Here is a 20,175-nt window from a genome sequence, read left to right as displayed (position 1 = left end):
TCCAGGATATGGGTAGCTGGGGTGTGCGCAAGCAGCCCACAGCCCAGCAGCTCTCTTCATTGGCTCCTGAGCTGAGATGTTTTCCACCATGGCAGTTGGCTGTGATCCAAACATTTGTGTTCCTCTGGAGCCTCTGCTGAAACTGAGTCCCGAGGGCAAGCCCACTGAGAGGCTAGGACCCAACACCAGGTTAATGCCCTACACCAGTGGTTCTCAATCTTCTTAATGCTGCTACCATTTGATACAGTTCCTCATGCTGTGGTGACCCCCAACCATAAAATTACTTCATTGCTATTTCATAACTGTAATGTTGCTACTGTTCTGAACCATAACGTAAATATCTGATATGTAGGGTATCTGATACAGGACTCCCAAAAGGGTCATGACCCACATGTTGAGAACCACATCCTTAGGCTGAGAGGCTTGCCAGTCCCCTCTCTCCTTCCACTATGGCATCATTCTTTGAGGAGAGTGCCTCACTAGACCCCAAACCTGCCAGTGTGACCTTAGCCCTCCAGGATTCACACACTACAAGCAACTGTCTTGCCATCCAGCCCAGGGTGTTTGTCACAGCAGCCTGAGTGGGCAGGGCTGTTGGCACACCCTCTTCTCTCTCAAGGTCTACCAAGTCCATCTGACCTTTCTAGAATCTTCCCTCTTGCAGCTGAACTTCCTAAGAGCAAATTGGTCCTGCTCCTTCCTCCTTGGCCCTGTGGAAGTGATTAGCTGGCCCATGTGTCAATCAACTGGCCTTGGCCAGTCAGCAGGCAGAGATTACTTACACTATGCCAGACATGGCTGTGGTGAAGTGGTTCATCAGATGCTTGGGAGGGGGTAGATGGAACACCGTCCCTGTGACACACTCCACCAACTTGGGGTTCTGAGTGCTTGAGGAGAGCCAGGGGCGCTTTGAAGATGGAGGCTGAAAAGGAAGAGTCAGTCAGCCAGGAAGGCTGCTCCAGAGTGGAACCAAGTGCCTCTGGGTGTGCACAGGTCGCGTGTAGCCTCTCCCTCTGGGTGTGCACAGGTCGCGTGTAGCCTCTCCCTCTGGGTGTGCACAGGTCGTGTGTAGCCTCTCCCTCTTGGTGTGCATAGGTCGTGTGTAGCCTCTCCCTCTGGGTGTGCACAGGTCGTGTGTAGCCTCTCCCTCTTGGTGTGCACAGGTAGTGTGTAGTCTCCCTCTTGGTGTGCACAGGTTGTGTGTAGCCTCTCCCTCTTGGTGTGCATAGGTCGTGTGTAGCATCCCAGTGCCACACTCATTCTTGCTCTTTGCTCTGCCTCCCCTGTGAGGTAGAGGATGCCATACTTAGAAGCCTTGGCCCTGGGCCACATCTATCTTGGTGGAGGGGTGCAGCTCAGCACAGGGTCTCAGAGGGAGTCTTGCTGTCCTCCCCAGCCCAGCCAGGGGGGCCTTAGACAGATCTGCATCCACACAACACTCAGGGAGTGCTGGGAAGTGGTGTCTGTTCCTGGTTCCAGCTGTTCCTGAAGCAGAGATACTTCACTTGTCTGTTAGAAAACTCAATGGTCCCTTAGTGCTGACGCTGGGACATCCAGTGCAGTGTGTCTCTCCCACACACCCAGGACCTCTACTGCTCGCCAGAAGCTTCTAAGCTCAGACACACCCAGGGCCTTTGAAGCCTCCAGGACACCTTCATCCACCCCTTGTGCTATCCTGCTTTCACCTACCCTGCATGCTCTCCTCCAGCCTCCACCCACCCCCTGAATGCTCTCCTCCAGCCTCCACCCACCCACTGCATGCTCTCCTCCAGCCTCCACCCACCCCTGCATGCTTTCCCCTAGGCTCCACCTACCCTGCGTGCTCTCCCCCAGCCCCACCCACCCTGCATGCTCTCCCCCAGCCCCCACACATCCTGCATGCTCTCCCCCAGCCCCACCCTCCCCCTGCATGCTCTCCCCCAGCCTCCACCCACCCCTTGAATGCTCTCCCCCAGCCTCCACCCACCCCCTGCATGCTCTCCCCCAGCCTCCACCCACCCCCTGCATGTTCTCCCCCAGCCCCACCCACCCCTTGCATACTCTCTCCCAGCCCCCTCTCACCCCCTGCATGCTCTCTCCCAGCCTCCACCCATCCCCTGCATGCTCTCCCCCAGCCCCCACCCACCCCCTGCATGCTTTCCCCCAGCCTCCACCCACCCTACACTCTCCTCTATCTTCCATCTCAATTCTGTCCACTCTCGCCCAGCTAGGCTTACCACTCACCTCTATAACCAAACTGGCTTGTTTGTTGATGAGAGAAAGCTGTGACATGTGTGTTTGTAGCAGGAATCTTAAAAGTTCTTATTAATAAAATCAAACCCGGAGCCAAGTATTGGGGTGAACTGGAAGATCAGAGAGACAGAACAAGCCACAGCTAACCTCACCTGGCCAACTTCTCAGCTGATCTTGTTTCCTCAGACTGGAAGCCTCTGTGTCCTCATATCCGAATGGCTCTCAGCTGAACTGCTGCTCAAAACCTAAAAGCTTAACCAGCCAAATGCTTCTAGTTCCTGGTCTTCACGCCTTATATACCTTTCTGCTTTCTGCCATCATTCTTGGGATTAAAGGCGTGTGTCACCATGCCTGGCTGTTTTCTTAACAGATAGATTTCTGCCTCTGGAATGCTAGGATTAAAGGCGTGTGCTATACCATTACCTATCCTAAGTATCTAGTGGCTTTTCTGTTCTCTGACCCCAGATAAGTTTATTAGGGTTCACAATATTTTGGGGAACACAATACCACCACATGTGTCTGCTCAACAAGGGATGAGCACTGCTTCTGTAGTGTGTTCCAGGTTTCGATCCCGCTTCAGGAATATGTGCATCCAGGTGCTCTGGGTGATGAGAACTGAACCTCCCCCCTCTCTTCATTCTGCTTCTCTCTGTACTGTGTTAGAAGACCACCCCGGAGCCAGGGAGCCACTACAGTAACAGAAGCTGAGCCTTTGGGAGGGTGGAGGGCAGGCATGGGCAAAGGGCAAAGGGCAAAGGGCAGCTCTCTGAAGCATTGAGGAACAAGTTGCTGGGCAGGCAAGAGCCTCAGCAGCAGTCACCTGCGTGAGGACTTCCATGGCTCATGGCCTGGTTTCCTCACTCTCAGTCTTCTGGGGCCTTTGCATGCTGGCCTAAAGCCTGCACTGGGCCCTGGGGTACAGAGAGGGAAGCATGGCAAGGGCGAGGAGGATGTCAGTGGCACACCTCAGCAGGGGTCCTTGCAATGGATAACGGAAGTGTGGAACACAGGCTGGCAGCACCTGGGCCCCAGAGCCGTGCTTTGCAGCTGAGGACTCTAGATTCTGGTCACTGAGGTCAGGTGAGGAAGTCTGGGATGTAAACTGTGCTTTGTGGGGACACAGTCTGACCAGAGCATGAAGCTCAGTGTGAGGCAACAGGGATGAGGGGGGCATTTTGGGATGAAAAGAAGCCCAGAACAAAGGAAATGGAGGTGGAAAATTGGGAGAAGGAGTCAGGGCCAGGTTGTTTGCACAAGTCTTAGCTGACCAGCAAATATGTTCCCTGGCAGCTGGGCCGTGGGGTTTGATGTCAGCCGGGATCCTATGCCATGGCACAGTCTTCTTGGTCACAGAGGTGTCTTGCAGTCTCCAGAGCATGTTGCCCTGGGATATCCCATTGTCAATGCAAGCTAAGAGCAGCGGTGGCTGGCTCTCCCGGGCATCTTCCTTCTGCACCTCGCTGACAGCCGGGCGGATCTCAGAGCCGGCCTGCGGTCCATAGTTAAGCAGGCCCGATGTTGATGAGGAAGAAACGGCAGCTCCTGAGCCTGTCCAAGCAGAGTCCTTGCTGCCCGGCGCGGTTTCCCCCTCTGCAATTAATTTGTCATAAATGCGCTGACAAAGCGCTGTGCCGCTAATGGAGGCTGGAGGTGAAGGCCGAAGCCATCTCTCAGGGGAGGAAATTAACGAGGCTCCATTAAAAGCAAGAAGTGATTGAGTCAGCCCGTCCTCCGCCCTCAGCTCTCCGGCCCGTCTGCCCTCCCCCACGCACTCCCACCTCAGGGTGAGAAGTGAACTTGGCCTTTGGATGGAGGGTGGGGGATGTGTGAGCCACTCACCCTGAAATGGCTTCGCATTCCCGTTGCTCAAGGGGTCCTTCATCCATGTTTTCAGCAGGCCAGCAGCTAACACTGGAAGCTGAGTGTAGGAAAGGGAACCAGGATCATGTTCATTTACTCAGGTGTCAACAAAAAGGGGAATATATAGCCAAATACCCCAGAGATCATAGGACACCGGGCTTTAGGAATAGCTGTATCCAGGCACTCAACCTATGTGTTCAGCCTTTGTCCTCAACATCTCGCTCTCCACAGGGCTGCCAGCCACCTACAGCAGAGCTGCATACCAGTTAACAGAGACTTCAAGTGGAAAAATGCCAAGAAAACGTCCCGCAGAGGATTCGGATTGGTTGGAAACAGGTCACATGCTTACCCTTGACCCAATCAGAGTACAGAACAATGAAAGGTTATGGTGGAGCCAAATTCACTCCCTGGTGGTGTATGAGGTGAAGTTTCCTACGAAGTGTGTCCTGGGAAGAGGGAAGCAATTTTAGGCTGGCAGAAACCAGGGCCCATTCCAGCCACAGCTGGGAATGTTTCTAGAAACCCTCAGAATACAGCAAGACTTTCCTACAGGAAAGGGAAAACATCTTCACTTGAAAGCAATGGGGAATTGGAGGCACTCTAAGGAGCGCCAAAGATTCAGGCTCAGCTGAGGCATCTGGGTGGATGCAGGGCTCAGGGCTGGAGGCTGCCTGCGTGGGAGGGACAGAGGCCTTACAGAGACACAGAGGCTGGGACCCAGGAGCTCACTCTGTATCCTCTGCAGAACTCTGGGGGTTTGTGATGACCGACCTGGCATTTGAAGGAGGGTTTACTTTCCACGCTGGCGCTTGTGCGTGCTAGGCACACGCTCTGGTACTCAACTGCAGTTTTACCTTGGGCGGTGTACACAGTGCAGAGAAACTGCAGAAAACCCTACTTCACTTGGACTATTTCCTTAAAAGGGCATTTTCAGAAAAGCTCGAAATGTGAAGGGCAGAAGCAAAGAAGATATTAGAAAGAGGAATGACGGAGAGAGGCAGTGCAGTGAACAGAAGGTACCACCTTGGAACAGGCCGTCAGCCTGGCACGGGATGCCTAGGAGACAAGGATGGGAGCCTGCGTGTCACAGTGCAAAAGAGGAAACATTTTTAGTATGACATAAGGACTGGGAGACATGGCTTACAAAAGGTCTGTCTCAATGAGAAATTAGGTCAGGTTGGCTTGGGAGCATGTCTGTAGGGAACTGTCTCGATAAGTTAATTGATGAGAGAAAACCCCGCCCACTGTGGGCGGCACCATTCCCTAAGCATGGCATGTTGAACTGTGTAAGAGTAGGGAAATCTCACGGGCAGCCAAGCAAACATGCATGCCTCCATTTCTCTCTGCTCTTGACTGTGAATGTGGTTGGTGTCTCTAGCTGCTTCTGGTGCCTGCCTTGACTTCCCTACAACGATGGACTGTAATCTGGAATTTCAAACTGAGTAAATCCCCTTTCCTCCTAAATTGCCTTCAGGGTATTTTGTCACGGTAACAGAAATGAAACCAAGACAGCTGGTAAAGCTTTATTTCTAAGGTGGATAACAATGGGTGAGGGTGGGGTGGGAGCATGCGTGTGTGAAGTCTCTAAGGGCTTGGATTTCTAAGTGCTCAAGCACAAAAGTGGAAAGTGTGAATTACATTTTAAAAGCTGTTTTATTTCCCCAAACAGGAAACTATGAATTTCTAGAGGGAAAAACTCTACCCTCTGATTGGTTCAAAGATCAGCGTGTGATTCCTACTTAACCAATCAGGACCCTCGGTGGGACAGTTTCCAACTGTGTTTCACTTAGAGAAGTCTCTCTGCTCTTGAGCTGGTGGCCACTAGTTGGGGGAACCCCAAAATCAGAGATAAGGAAGAGTCAGGGCCTGGAGAGATGGTTTGATGATTAAGCACACTGGTATGTTTGTAAAGGGCTGGGGTCTAGTATCCAGCCCCGACATGACCAGTAAGAGCCATTGTAATACCAGTTCCAGGGGATCCTGTGACTTCTTCTGATCTCTGCAGGCACCAGGCATGCACATGATGCACAGACATATGTTCCACAAATTCTAATAGGTCTTTTTTTAATTAAAAACAAACAAACAAACCCAGAACCAGATATTGGGGTAAATGCTGAAAGATCTGAGAGACAAAGGAACAAGCCACTGCCATGTCTTACCTCTAGGACTCCTCAACCTGAAAAAGCCTTTAGTTCCTGTCTCCTCATGCCTTATATACCTTTCTCTACCCAGCCATTAATGGTGTGTGTGTTTCCCAAGTACTGGGATTAAAGGTGTGTGCCACCACTGCCTGGCTCTGTTTCCCTCCTAGACTGAGTCAATCTCATGTAGTCCAGGGTGGCTTTGAACTCACAGAGATCTAGACAGATCTCTGCCTCCTGAGTGCTAGGATTGGTGTGTGCCACCACTGCCTGGCCTCTATGTTTAATCTAGTGGCTTGTTCTGTGCTCTGATCTTCAGGCAAATTTTATTAGGGTACACAATATATCACCACAGACATACATGCAAGCAAAACACCCATATACATAAAAAAGTAAATCATCATTAAAAGAAAAAACTTTAGAGAAGCAAAAATTGTCATGCACAGGAATGCTCTGGAATTCAAATGGTACAGGATGGCTCCACAGACACACGGTGTCACACACTTCCCTTCTCTGTCTCCCTGCAGAGCCCTGGAGACTAGGATGGAAGTGGGTTCTGGTGCTTTCTGAGGGCTGTTCTCCTGTGTTCCTGTCCCAGGAAGAACCTGGAAGAGAAGGAAGGGGCCATGCGGGAAGACAGAAAAGCAGTTGGACAGGGTGAATGTGTAACAGAAGCTGTGCTGGCCATTTTCTGTCAACTTAACACAAACGAGAGTCACCTGGGAAGAGCGACCCTCCACTGAGGAATTGCCTCCACTAGACTGGCCTGTAGGAGAGCCTGTGGGTCATTCTCTTAATGGATGATTAATGTGAGAGGATCTAGCCTGGGCAGGTGGGCCTGGAGTGTACAGGAAAGCAGGCTGAGCAAGCCATGGGGAAGAGCCAGCACCCCTCCATGGCCTCTGCTTCAGCTCCTGCCTCCAGGTTCCTGCTTTAAGTTCCTTCCTCAACTTCCCCGGGTGATGGACTGTTACCTGTGAACTGAAATAACAAGTTCCCCCTTAGATTATTGGATGTTGTGGTCTTTATTACAGCAACAGAAAGCAAGCTAAGGCAGAAGCTTTCTCCATTTTCAAGCAGGAAAATGGAAACCAAGATTTATTTATTTATTTATTTATTTATTTTTTTTTTTTTTTTTTTTTTTTTTTTTTTTTGGTTTTTCGAGACAGGGTTTCTCTGTGTAGCTTTGCGCCTTTCCTGGAACTCACTTGGTAGCCCAGGCTGGCCTCGAACTCACAGAGATCCGCCTGCCTCTGCCTCCCGAGTGCTGGGATTAAAGGCGTGCACCACCACCGCCCGGCCCAAGATTTATTTTTTGTTGTTGTTGTTTTTGTATATGTGTTTACTTTTTAACAAAACAAAATATAGTAAGATAAAACAAAAACCATCACACTGAGGTTGGACGAGGCAAGCCAACAGAAGGAAAGGAGGCCCCAGAGAAGCACTCATTGTTATTTGTTTTTTGGCTCTTTTGTGGGGCCCGCCCCAGCCAACTCGAAATAACTCACACACGGAGGCTTATTCTTACTTACGAATGCCCGCCATAAGCTTGGCTTAGTTTCTAGCCAACTTTTCTCAACTTAAATTATCCCATCTATCTTTTGCCATTGGGCTTTTCCCATTCTCTTACTTCTGTAAATAGGTAGTTGTGTAGCTGAGTGGCCGACCCCTGATGTCCTCCTCCTTCTCTGGCTACTTCTTTCTTTCCTCCTCCCAGATTTCTCCTTCTATGTATTCTCTCTGCCTGCCAGCCCCTCCTTTCCTTTCTCCTGCCTTGCTATTGGCCCTTCAGTTCTTTATTAGACCATCGGGTGTTTTACACAGGCAAAGTAACACAGCTTCACAGAGTTAAACAAATGCAACATAAACAAAAGTAACACACCTTAAAATAACATTCTACTACAAGCACAAGAATCAGAGACCCACTCATTTACACACTCAGGAGTCCCATAAAAATACTAAACTGAAAGCCATAATATATAGGCAGAGGACCTAGCACAGAACCATGCAGGCCCTGTGCTTGCTGCTTCAGTCTCTGTGAGTTCATATGAGCCTTGCTCAGTTGATGTAGAGGGCCTTGTTCTCATGGTGTCCTCCATCCCCTCTGGCTCTTACATTCTTTACACCTCTTCTGAGGGGTCCTCTGAGCTCTGAGGAGAGGGATTTGATGCAGACATCCCATTTAAAGCTGTGTATTCCAAGGTCTTTCTCACTGTATAATCTCTGGCTGTGGGTCTCTGTATTTGTTCCCATCTGCTGCAGGAGGAAATTTCTCTGATGATGGCTGAATCAGGCACTGATCTGTGAGCATGGCAGAATGTCATTAGGAGTCATTTTATGGTTTCCTTTTTTTTTTTTTTTTTAGACCAGTAGTATTTGGCTTTACTCTAGGTCTCTGGAATATCTAGTCTCTGATTCTTAGTCATCCAAGGAGTGTTGGGTATGAGTTCCATCTCGTAGAATGGGCCTTAAGTCAAATCAGACATTGGTTGGTTACCCCCACAATGTTGTGCCACCATTGCCCTAGCACAATTTTCAGGTAGTTCAGATTGTAGGTCAAAGGATTTGTGCCTAGGTTGCTGTTTACATATCTCTTTTGGTAGCTGCAGAGTTACATTCCCATACCCAAGACACTAGAACATGGGGTTAAAGGTTCTTTGTAGGCACCAGCTCAACCTCTCCATGTTCAATCAGTTGTGTAGATGTTGTCTTCAGCAATGGGGCCTTGCTGTCAGTTGTGGAGAGCAACCTATTGTATTGGCAATAGCCTGGGCTGTTTGGGAATTCCATGGGATTCCTATGGCCAACAACCCAATTGGATGTTACCCTGTCACAGTGCTGGAAGCTTCATTTGGTGACAAGAGATGGCCAGTTGGGACTCTGTCTCCCTCATTATCTGGAGACTTCATCTGGATCCCCTTCATATATTTTAGGAAGTTTCCACTGCACTAGGTTTCCATACCACCCCTCAAATGACCCTCAACTTTAGCTGTCTATCCCCACATTCCCTCCCTGAACCCCATTTCCCCTTCTCCCCAACTGATCCTCCCCTTCCTACTCCACCCCTAGTCCACTGTAGCTGGATAAATCTTTCCCGCCCACCAGTACCCAAATAACCAGTCAGAGGCTTAATATTAATTACAAACGGTTTGGTCTACAGCTCAGGCTTCTTGCTAGCCAGCTCTTTAATCTTAAATTAATCCATTTTTATAAATCTTTGTATTGCTACGTGGCCATGGCATTACTGGTCTGCTGGCATGTTGCTCCTTGGGCAGCGTGCTGGCATCTGCCCTGATTCCACTCTTCTTCTCTCTGTATCTTTGCTTGGATTTCCCGCCTGGCTATAACCTGTCCTTCCATAGGCCAAAGCAGCTTCTTTATTAATCAATGGTAGCAACACATATTCACAGCATACAGAAAGACCATCCCACAGCAGTCCACCCCTAAAATCTACTCTATTTCTTCCTCTCAGGGAAATCCATGTGTCCTCCATAGTCCCTTCCTCTATGACTAACCTCTCCGGGTCTATGGCTTGTAACTTGGTTATCATTTATGTAATGGCTAATATCTACATATAAGTGATTACTTCACTCAGGATGATTTTTTTCTAGTTCCATCCATTTGGCTGCAAATTTCATGAGGTCATTTTTTTCAACAGCTAAATAATACTCCATTGTGTAGATGTACCACATTTTCTTTATCCATTCTTCTATTTCTGGCTATTATGAATACAGTAGCAATGAACATGGTTGAGCAAGTGTCCTTGTGGTAGGATGAAGCATCTTTTGGGTATATGCCCCAGAGTGCTATAGCTGGATCTTGAGGTAGATAGATTCCTATCTTTTTTAAAAAATATTTTTATTTTATAATTAATTTAATTTTATGTATCAGCCACAGATTCCCCTATCCCCCCTCCTCCCACTTCCCAGCCCTCTCTCCCAACCCACCCCCCATTCCCACCTCCCCCAAGGCAAGGTCTCCCCTGGGGAGTCAGCCCAGCCTGGTAGATTCAATTGAGGCAGGTCCAGTCCCCTCCTCCCTACACCAAGGCTGAACGAAGTGTCCCAGCATAGGCCCTAGGTTTCAAAAAGCCAGCTCATGCACCAAGGACAGGTCCCGGTTTCACTGTCTGGGGGCCTCCCAAACAGTTCAAGCCAATCAACTGTCTCACTTATCCAGAGTGCCTGCTCCAGTTCCATGGGGGCTCCTCAGCTATTGGTCCATAGTTCATGTGTTTCCACGAGCCTGGCTACTTGTCCCTGTGCTTTTTCCAATCATGGTCTCAATATCTCTTGCTATAGAGCTAAACAGAGAATTCTCAACAGAAGAAGCTCAAATGGCTGAAAGACATTTAAGGAATTGCTCAACATCCTTAGTCATCAGGGAAATGCAAATCAAAACAACTCTGAGATACCAACTTACACCCTTCAGAATGGCTAAGATCAAAACTACTGAAGACAGCTTATGTTGGAGAGGATGTGGAGCAAGGGGAACACTCCTCCACTGTTGGTGGGAATGCAAACTTGTATAGCCACTTTGGAAATCAATATGACGCTTTCTTAGAAAATTGGGAATCAACCTCCTGCAAGACCCAGCTAGCTATACCACTCTTGGGCATATACCCAAGGAATACTCAATCATACCACAAGAACACATGCTCAACTATGTTCATAGCAGCATTATTTATAATAGCTAGAACCTGGAAACAACCTAGATGCCCTTCAACTGAAGAATGGATAAGTAAAACATGGTACATATACAAAATGGAGTACCACTCAGCAGAGAAAAACAATGACATCATGAGGTTTGCAGACAAATGGATGGAACTAGAAAATATCATCCTGAGTGAGGTAACCCAGACTCAGAAAGACAAACATGGTATGTACTCACTCATAGGTGGATACTAGATGTAAAGCAAAGGATAACCAGACTGCAACTCACAACTCCAGGGAAGCTACCTAGTAAAGAGGACCCTAAGAAAGACACAGGGATCGCCCAATGATAGAAGTAGATGTCTACATGAGCAAACTGGGAGTAAGAGGGTGGTGGTGGAGGGCAGGGGTCGGGGGAAGGAGAGCTTAGGGGAGTGGGAGGTCCCAGCTGGATCAGGAACAGAGTGGGAGAACAGGGAAAGAGATACCATGGTAAATGAAGACCCTATGGGAATGGGAAGGAGCAGAGTTGATAGAGAGGTCCCCAGAAATCCACAAAGATACTTCCACTGTAGACCACTGGCGGTGGTCAAGAGAGTGCCTGAGCTGACCTACTCTGGTGATCGGAATGGCCGAACACCCTGTCATGATAGAACTCTCATCCAGTGACTGATGGAGGTGGACGTAGAGATCCCAGGTGGAGCTCCAGGAGTCCAATGGGCAAGAGAGAGGGATTATATGAGCAAGAGATTCCTATCTTTTTGAGAAACTGCTATACTGATTTCCATGGTGGCTATAGAAATTAACACACCCATTAGCAATGGAAGAGTGTACCCCTTACCCCCACATCACCATCAGCATGAGCTGTCATTTGTGTTATTGGTCTTAGGTCATTCTGAAAGGTGTAAGATGGAATCTCAAAGTAATTTTGATTTGAATTTTCCAGAGCATTTCTTTAAGTGTTTCTCAGTCATTTAGGTTTCCTCTATTGAGAATTCTCTTTTTAGATCTGTACCCCATTTTTAATTGGATTATTTAGTTTTTTGATATCTAATTTCTTGAGTTTTTTTTATATATTTTAGATATTAGTCCTCTATCAGATGTGGAATTGGCAACAATCTTTTCCCACTCTGGGTTTTTATTGATAAGACTAATTATGATCATGATTCAGTAGGCTGCTGCTTTGTCCAAATGGTGGTGTTCTTCGCCTTACGAAAGCTTTTTAGTTTCATGCAGTCCCATTTATTAATTGTTGATCTTAGTGCCTGCAGTATTGGTGTCCTGTTCAGAAAGTCTTTCCTGTGCTAATGAGTTCAAGGTTATTCCCTACTTTCTCTCTGTGGAGGTTTGAAAGAAAATGGCCCCATAGGGTCACAAGAAGTGGCACTATTAGGAGGTTTGACCTTGCTGGAGTAGGTGTGACTTTGTTGGAGGCAGTATGTCTCTGAGGGCAGGCTTTGAAGTCTCAGATACTCAAACATGGCCAGTGCGTCATTGTCTCTTCTTGCTGCCTGTGGATCCAGATGTAGGACTCTCAGCTCCTCTCCAGCATCATGTCTGCCTGCATGCCACCATGCTTCCTGCCATGACAACAATGGACTAAACCTCTGAACTGTAAGCTAGCTCCAATTATATGTTTTCCTTTAAAAGAGTTGCTGTGGTCATGATGTCTCTTCAAGCAATAAAACCTTAACTAAGACACTCTTCTATCAGGTTCAGTATATCAGGTTTTGTGAGGTCTTTGATCCATTAGAGTTGAGTTGTTGTGCAAGGTGATAAGTATGGACCTATTTGAATTCCTCTACATGCAAACCACCAGTTTGACCAGCACCATCTGTTGAAGATGCTGTCTTTTTTCCAGTGTGTATTTCTGACTTCTTTATCAAAGATCAGGTGTCCATGGGTGTGTGGATTTATGTCTTGGTCTTCAATTCAATTCCATTGGTCAACGTGTCTGTTTTTATGACAATACCATGCTGTTTTTTATTACTATAGCTCTGTAGTACAACTTGAAATTGGGAATGGTGAGACCTCTATCAGTTCTTTTATTATTCAGTATTGTTTTAAGTATCCTGGGCTTGTTCGGGGGTTTTTCCCCCTGCATATGAAGGTAAGAATTGTCCTTTCAAGTTTTGATAAGAATTGTTTTGGAGCCGGGCGGTGGTGGCGCACGCCTTTAATCCCAGCACTCGGGAGGCAGAGCCAGGCGGATCTCTGTGAGTTTGAGGCCAGCCTGGGCTACCAAGTGAGTTCCAGGAAAAGGCACAAAGCTACACAGAGAAACCCTGTCTCAAAAAACAAAACAAAAAAAAAACAAAAAAAAAAAAAAGAATTGTTTTGGAATCTTAATGGGGATTTCACTGAATCTGTAAATTGCTTTTGGTAGGATGGTCATTTTTACTATGTTAAACCTACTGATACATGAACATGGAGATCTTTCCAGCTACTATGTCTTCTTCAATTTCTTTCTTCAAAGACTTGAAGTTCTTGTCACACAAGTTTTTTGCTTGGTTAGAGTTATGCCAAGATATTTTATATTATTTAAGGCTATTGTGAAAGGTGTTGTTTCCCTGATTTTTTTCCTCAGTCCATTTGTCATTTGTATGTAGGAGGGCTACTGATTTTTGTGAGTTTATTTTGTATCCAGCTACTTTGCTGAAAGTGTTTATCAGCTTAGGAGTTCCCTTGTGGAAATTATAGGGACACTATATATACCATCATATCATCTGCAAACAAACAGACTTTGACTTCTTCCTTTCTAATTTGTATCCTCTTGATCCCCTTCAGTTGTCTTGTTGCTCTAGTTAAGACTTCAAGTACTATATAGAATAGATATGAAGAGAGTGGACAACCTTGTCTTGTTCCTGATTTTAATGGAATTGCTTTGAGTTTTTCTCCATTTAACTTTATGTTGGCTATTGGCTTACTGTAAATCACCTTTATTATGTTGAGGCATGTCCCTTAGATCCCTAGTCTCCCCAGGACTTTTGTCATGAAAGGGTGTACATTTTGTCAAAGGCATTTTCTGCATCTAATGAGATGATCATGTGGAGTTTTTTTCAATTTATTGATATGGTGGATCACATTTATTGATTTTTGCATATTGAACCATCCCTGCATCTCTGTGATGAAGCCTACTTGATCATGGTAGATGATCTTTTTGATGTGTTCTTAGATTCTGTTTGCAAGTATTTTATTGAGTATTTTTGTATCTATGTTCATAAGGAAAACTGGTCTGTAATTCTGTTTCTTTGTTGGGTTTTTATGTGGTTTGGGTTTCAGGGTAACTGGGGCTTCATAAAATGAGTTGGACAATGTTCCTGTTTCTAATTTGTGGAATAATTTGAGGAGTATTGGTATTAACTCTTCATTGAAAGTCTGGTAGATTTCTGCACAAAAACAAAACAAAACAAAACAAAAATCTGGCCCTGGAACTTTTTTGGCTGTGAGACTTTTAATGACTACTTCTATTTTGCTAGGAATTATGGATATGTTTAAATTTTTTATCTGATCTTAATTTAACTTTGGTAGGTTGTACCTATGGAAAAATGATGCATTTCTTTTATTAATGAGCTATCAAGGTGCTTGTAATCTTTGGATTGGAGCTGATTGGGGCTGTTAAACTGACACATCCTAGTCATCGAACACCATCAGATCTGAGAAGAATAAATTTAAGGAACCATGCTGGCATGCTGAGCAGATTCAGTGGCAGGCTGGCGGGCAACCCACACTACGTGGACATGGTGGCAGGACAATGGCGGACAGTCATTCATGACCCAGACACTGCATCCACGTGGAAATAGTTTATTATAATATAGAGATGAAGAGAAAAATAGGAAAAAGGGGGAGAAGAGATGAAAGAGAGAGGAAGAGGGAGAGAGGGGTCCAGGGTGCACACGCCATGGGAGGAAAGGCAGAAGAGGAAGAGGAAGGGAAAGATGTTTCCTTAAAATGAGGCTTTTACATCAGGATGCAGGGCAGTACCAAGGGGCAGGTCAGAATACTAACATGGGTTTCCAAGGGGCAGGTTAGAATACTAACATTGGTTAGTTTCCAGCCTGGTCTACAGAGTGAGTTCCAGGACAGCCAGAGCTACAGAGAAACCCTGTCTTGAAAAACCAAAAACCCAAACAAAACAAATTAGAGTGCTACCCAGTGGGTGGAACTTTAGAATCAAGACACAGAAAAGAGCTTTTTGCCAGTGTTTTTGTTTGTTTGATTGTTGGTTTTCTGTTGGGGATGGGGTCTTGTCTCTTAGTGTAGCTTAACAGCTTTCTCAGATGCTACATGGAGACCCCCTAACCACAGAGTTCTGTGATAAGTAAAAATCCCCTGGTAGTGAGTAAATCTACCTATGTAATAAGTCAGATCAGGCCAAATTAATAAGCCCAGGTTTAAACTGGGCAGAGCATTCCTAGATGGTGCCGGGGGGAGAGGAGAAGCCATGAGAGGAAACCATGAGGGGAAGTATGGTGATTTTATTTGTATGTTAATAAATAAAGTTTGCCTAGAGATCAGAGGTTATAGTGAGCCACAAGCAGAGTCAGGCGGTGGTGGCACATGCCCTTAATCCAATCACATGGCAGGCAGAGTCTCTGTGTGGCCAAGGACACAGCCAAATGTGGTGACATGCACCTTTAATTCCAGTACCAACCATAGAGACCTCGATGTCTGTATAGACAGGCAATGACGAGGAAGTCATGTGGTTAGGTTTAGAGCCAATGAGAAGACAGAACAGAAAGGCAATAAAAACACAAGTCAGACAGGAAGATGCGCTCTCTCTTGGAAGCAACTTCTGGTGGTAAGCTAAAGCTAGTCGTGGCTATTGCTCTGATCTCTTTGGCTATTTACCTCTGTATTTGGCTCTGTGTTTTTTATTTACTAAGAAATTTAGTAAATTTAGAATTCCATCTACATTTGGTACCCATGTGGCAAGAATTCATTAAAAAACTGTTGGTGGCCTCACAGGCCAGGGGTTACAGGCCCCAGCCCTGGCTGGAGTTACCAGTCGAGCTGCATGCAGTCAAAGCTTCACTGGACCTTAGCTACAAGCAGTTACACACAGCTGGAGCTACATGCGGCCAGATCGCCAATTCAAGAGGCTCAGGCTTAAAAGGGCAGGTACTACTAGCAGCTCAGGTCCAAATCAGCTCCAGCAGGAGCACATGGCTGGATTTTAGCTTTTAGCCAGAACGTGTGGCACTTTCTCTCTCTCTCTCTCTCTCTCTCTCTCTCTCTCTCTCTCTCTCTCTCTCTCTTTCTTTCTCTCTCTCTCTGGATTCCCATCTCAGATGCTAGGTAGCTGTTTTGAAATTCCCTCAGACTTCTACTGTTCAATGCAGACTTGATAAGTCAATTAACATATCAGATATCTTAAAGGGACAAACTACTTAAAAGAGGAAAAATTTACCCCACATTTAAAAAAAAGGAAAATATCTTTACAATAGTAGAAAATTGGTCTTTGTTTGATAAAACATTAGGCAGTCTGAAAATGGAACAATTACATGAGAGGATTAATGTTGATGGGATGTATGTAACATCAATTATACATATTTGTTTATTTATCCTTATTTTACAATTTAAAAAGATAGTCAATTTAAGTGCCAAGATAAAAGCTTTAGAAAAACCTGTTAAAATGAATTATAGATAAATTCAGACTCAGACAGAGAATTTAAGGGTGAAATTATTTCAGGATTGGATTATAAGGTTACAGAAAGACAGCCTGTTTTCAAACAATCAAACTTAATGTATCTGGTAACTGTACAGCAACTATGTGATCAAGGGCGTGTACAAGCTAACTGGACTCCAGTTGAAATGTTAGATTTAAGAAGGTTTAAGGAGGCAATAGTATCTTATGGCATGTATTCCCCTTTTGTAAAGCAAATGTTAAACTCCTGGTCAACTTGTAATTGAATTATCCCTCGAGACTGGAAAGAATTAGTAACCACTGTCCTGAAACTCAGGGCCCAGCTGCAGTGGCACATGTGGTACCAAGATGAGGCTAAGACCATAAAAAGTCAATGGAGGCCAGGCAGTGGTGGCGCATGCCTTTAATCCCAGCACTCGGGAGGCAGAGCCAGGCAGATCTCTGTGAGTTTGAGGCCAGCCTGGTCTCCAAGGAGAGTTCCAGGAAAGGTGCAAAGCTACACAGAGAAACCCTGCCTCAAAAAAAAAAAAAAAAGAAAGAAAGAAAGAAAGAAAGTCAATGGAGAGCTGGAGGTGTGTAAATATCCCAGGATCAGCTTCTTGGAGAAGGCCAATATGCTGAAATACAAAGACAATATTTATATGATAACCAAACCTTAATTCTATGTCGCATGGCAGCCATGAATGCATGGGACAGAATTGAGGAAGCAGGAAAGAAAACTGAGTCATTTACAAAGGTTATACAGGGCTGAAAAGAATCCTTCACAGATTTCTTACGAAGACTGTCTTCAGCAGTAAATAGAATGGTCCTGAACTCAGAAGCTGGCCAGATAATAATCGAATCTTTGGCTTTTGAGAACACAAATGCAGCATGCAAGAGAATAATCAGGTTGTTAAAGGCAAGATCTGCACCCTTAGAGGATTGGATCAGGGACACAATTAATGTTGAGTCTCATGGCCATGATGATATGTGGATAGGAGAAGCAATTTCAAAAGGTTTGAGGAATGTCAGATGTTTTGGATGTGGAAAGCAAGGTCATTTGAAAAGGGACAATAAACAGGGCATTCCTAGAAACAATGTTTCTTCAAGGAGCAATGGCAACAAAATGCCCCTCCCTTCTGGAGTATGCAGAAGGTGTGGTAAGGGTAAACATTGGACCAATGAATGTAGATTAACAAGGGACAGACAAGGTAATCCTTTGCCTCAGTCTTTGGGAAACTCCCAGAGGGGCCTCATGCAGGCCCCCACAGCAAATACAGTTCAGACCTTTCCTGCCATCATAGAAAAAAACCCTACTCAGAGCAATTAAACAACCAAATGCCTATTGGAATAAACCAGGCCACTCGGGGTGATAGAACAGCTGAGGCAGAAAGAATAGAAAATTCAGGAGAAACCATAAAGCGAATTTTTTGGCAAAGTTATATAAATGAACAAAGACAAAAATTAACAATACGAATAAATGATGTTTTGTTATCTGGCTTAGTAGACACAGGTGCAGACATGACAATAATTGCACCAGAATTTTGGCATCCAAATTGGCCTCTTCAGGAGGTAAACGTTCACCTGTTAGGGATTGGAACATTACCTCAGTGAAACAGAGTGTAAGATGGCTCAAATGTATAGGTCCAGAAGGACAGAGAGGAAAACTAAAGCAATATGTGGCTAACATAGCTATGAATTTGTGGGGCCATGATCTACTACAACAATGGAATACTCAGATTAACATCCCTCCAACCTCAGAAACAAATCATAAACTAGCACATATTTCTGAGAGAAATATTAGAAGGTATTATTCTAATGAGTAGTAACCAGCCATCTAGATTGTACAAGAACAGGCCACAACAACTGATGATCTTCCAAAGATACCAACAGCTCTACCTTTAAAATGGTTAACAGACAAGTCTGTATGGGTTCAGCAATGGCCTTTAACAAGAGAGAAACTGCAGGCTTTAGAAGAGCTGGTAGAAGAACAGTTAAATGCTCAGCATATTGAAGAATCAACCAGCCCTTGGAATTCTCCTGTATTTGTTACTAAAACAAAATCTGGTAAATGGAGAATGGTAACAGATCTTAGAACAATTAACAAAGTAATTCAGCCAATGGGTTCTCTACAATCTGGAATTCCTTTGCCTATTCTGTTACCTAAAGGATGGCCTCTTATAGTTACCAATTTAAAAGACTTTCTTCTCAATACCCTTACAAGAAAAAGACAGAGAAAGATTTGCCTTCACGGTGCCTATGTATAATAATAATAATCAACCAGTTAAGAGATATCAATGGAGGGTTCTCCTACAGGGAATGTTGAGTAGCCCAACCTTGTGATAATATTTTGTACAACAGCCATTGTATACATAAAAATTTCCTAAACCTATAATTTATCATTATATGGATGATATTTTACTAGCTGACTCAAATGCAGATACTTTAGAAAGAATGTTTGAAGAAGTAAAGAAAATTTTGCCTTGCTGGGGATTACAAATTGCTCCTGAAAAGATACAAAGAGGATATTCTATTAATTATTAGGATATAAAATAGGTCTACAAAGAAATTAGACCCCAAAAGGTACAAATTAGGAGAGATCAATTACAGACTCTTAATGACTTTCAAAGATAATTTGGAGACATTTCTCATCTAAGAACTATTGTTGGGGTAAAAATGATGAACTGAGTAATTAGTTCAAAACCTTAGAAGGTGACAAGGACTTAAATAGTCCAAGAGAATTATCACCTGAAGCTGAGAAAAAATTGGCCTTGGTAGAAAGGACAGTACAGGAAGGACACGTGGATCATGTTGCTCCAAAGCTGGATTGCATTTTGGTTATTTTACCCTCTAGGCATTTTCCTACAGAAATTTTAATGCAAAGGGAAGATATTATATTGGAATGGATATTTCTACCAAATAAACAGAGCAAAAAATTAAAAACTTACGTGGGAAAAAAATCTCTGACTTGATTTTGAAAGGAAAATTGAGACTTCGTCAATTAGTAGGAATAGATCCAGCAGAAATTTTCATGCCTTTAACTAAGGAGGACATTGAAAAATTATGGGCAGAAAGTGAACCTTGACAAATCTTGCATAATTTTTTGGGAAAAATTAACAGCAAATATCCCAAAAGTGATAGAATTGAACTTATAAAGAGGGCTGATTGGATTTTGCCTCATATTGTACAGGAAACATCCAAATCTGGAGCTCATACATTTTATACAGATGCAAACAAACAAGAAAAGGCAGGTTACAAATCAGAAAATTTAAGTAAAGTGGTTCAAAGTCCTTATAATTCAGTTCAAATATTGGAACTGTATGCTATTTTGTTGGTATTAATGGATTTTTCAGAACCTCTCAATATAGTTAATGACTCTCAGTGTGCTGAAAGAGTGATATTACATATTGAGACTGCAGAATTTATCCCTGATGAGTCAGAATTAACTTCACTATTTATTCAGTTACAAGATATAATCAGGAATAGGAAGCATCCCTTATGTATAACTCACATCCAATCTCATATGGGTCTGCCAGGCCCTTTAGCACAACGTAATGATGAGATTGATAATTTATTGATAGGAAATATGCTGAAGACCTCAGAATTTCATTAAAAAAAAAACATCATGTCAATAGTAAAGGTTTAAAAAAGGTTTTTTCCATAA

Source organism: Peromyscus eremicus, chromosome 4, assembly GCF_949786415.1.
Source record: "Peromyscus eremicus chromosome 4, PerEre_H2_v1, whole genome shotgun sequence".
Taxonomy (NCBI): domain Eukaryota; kingdom Metazoa; phylum Chordata; class Mammalia; order Rodentia; family Cricetidae; genus Peromyscus; species Peromyscus eremicus.
This window is presented reverse-complemented; position numbering follows the sequence as displayed.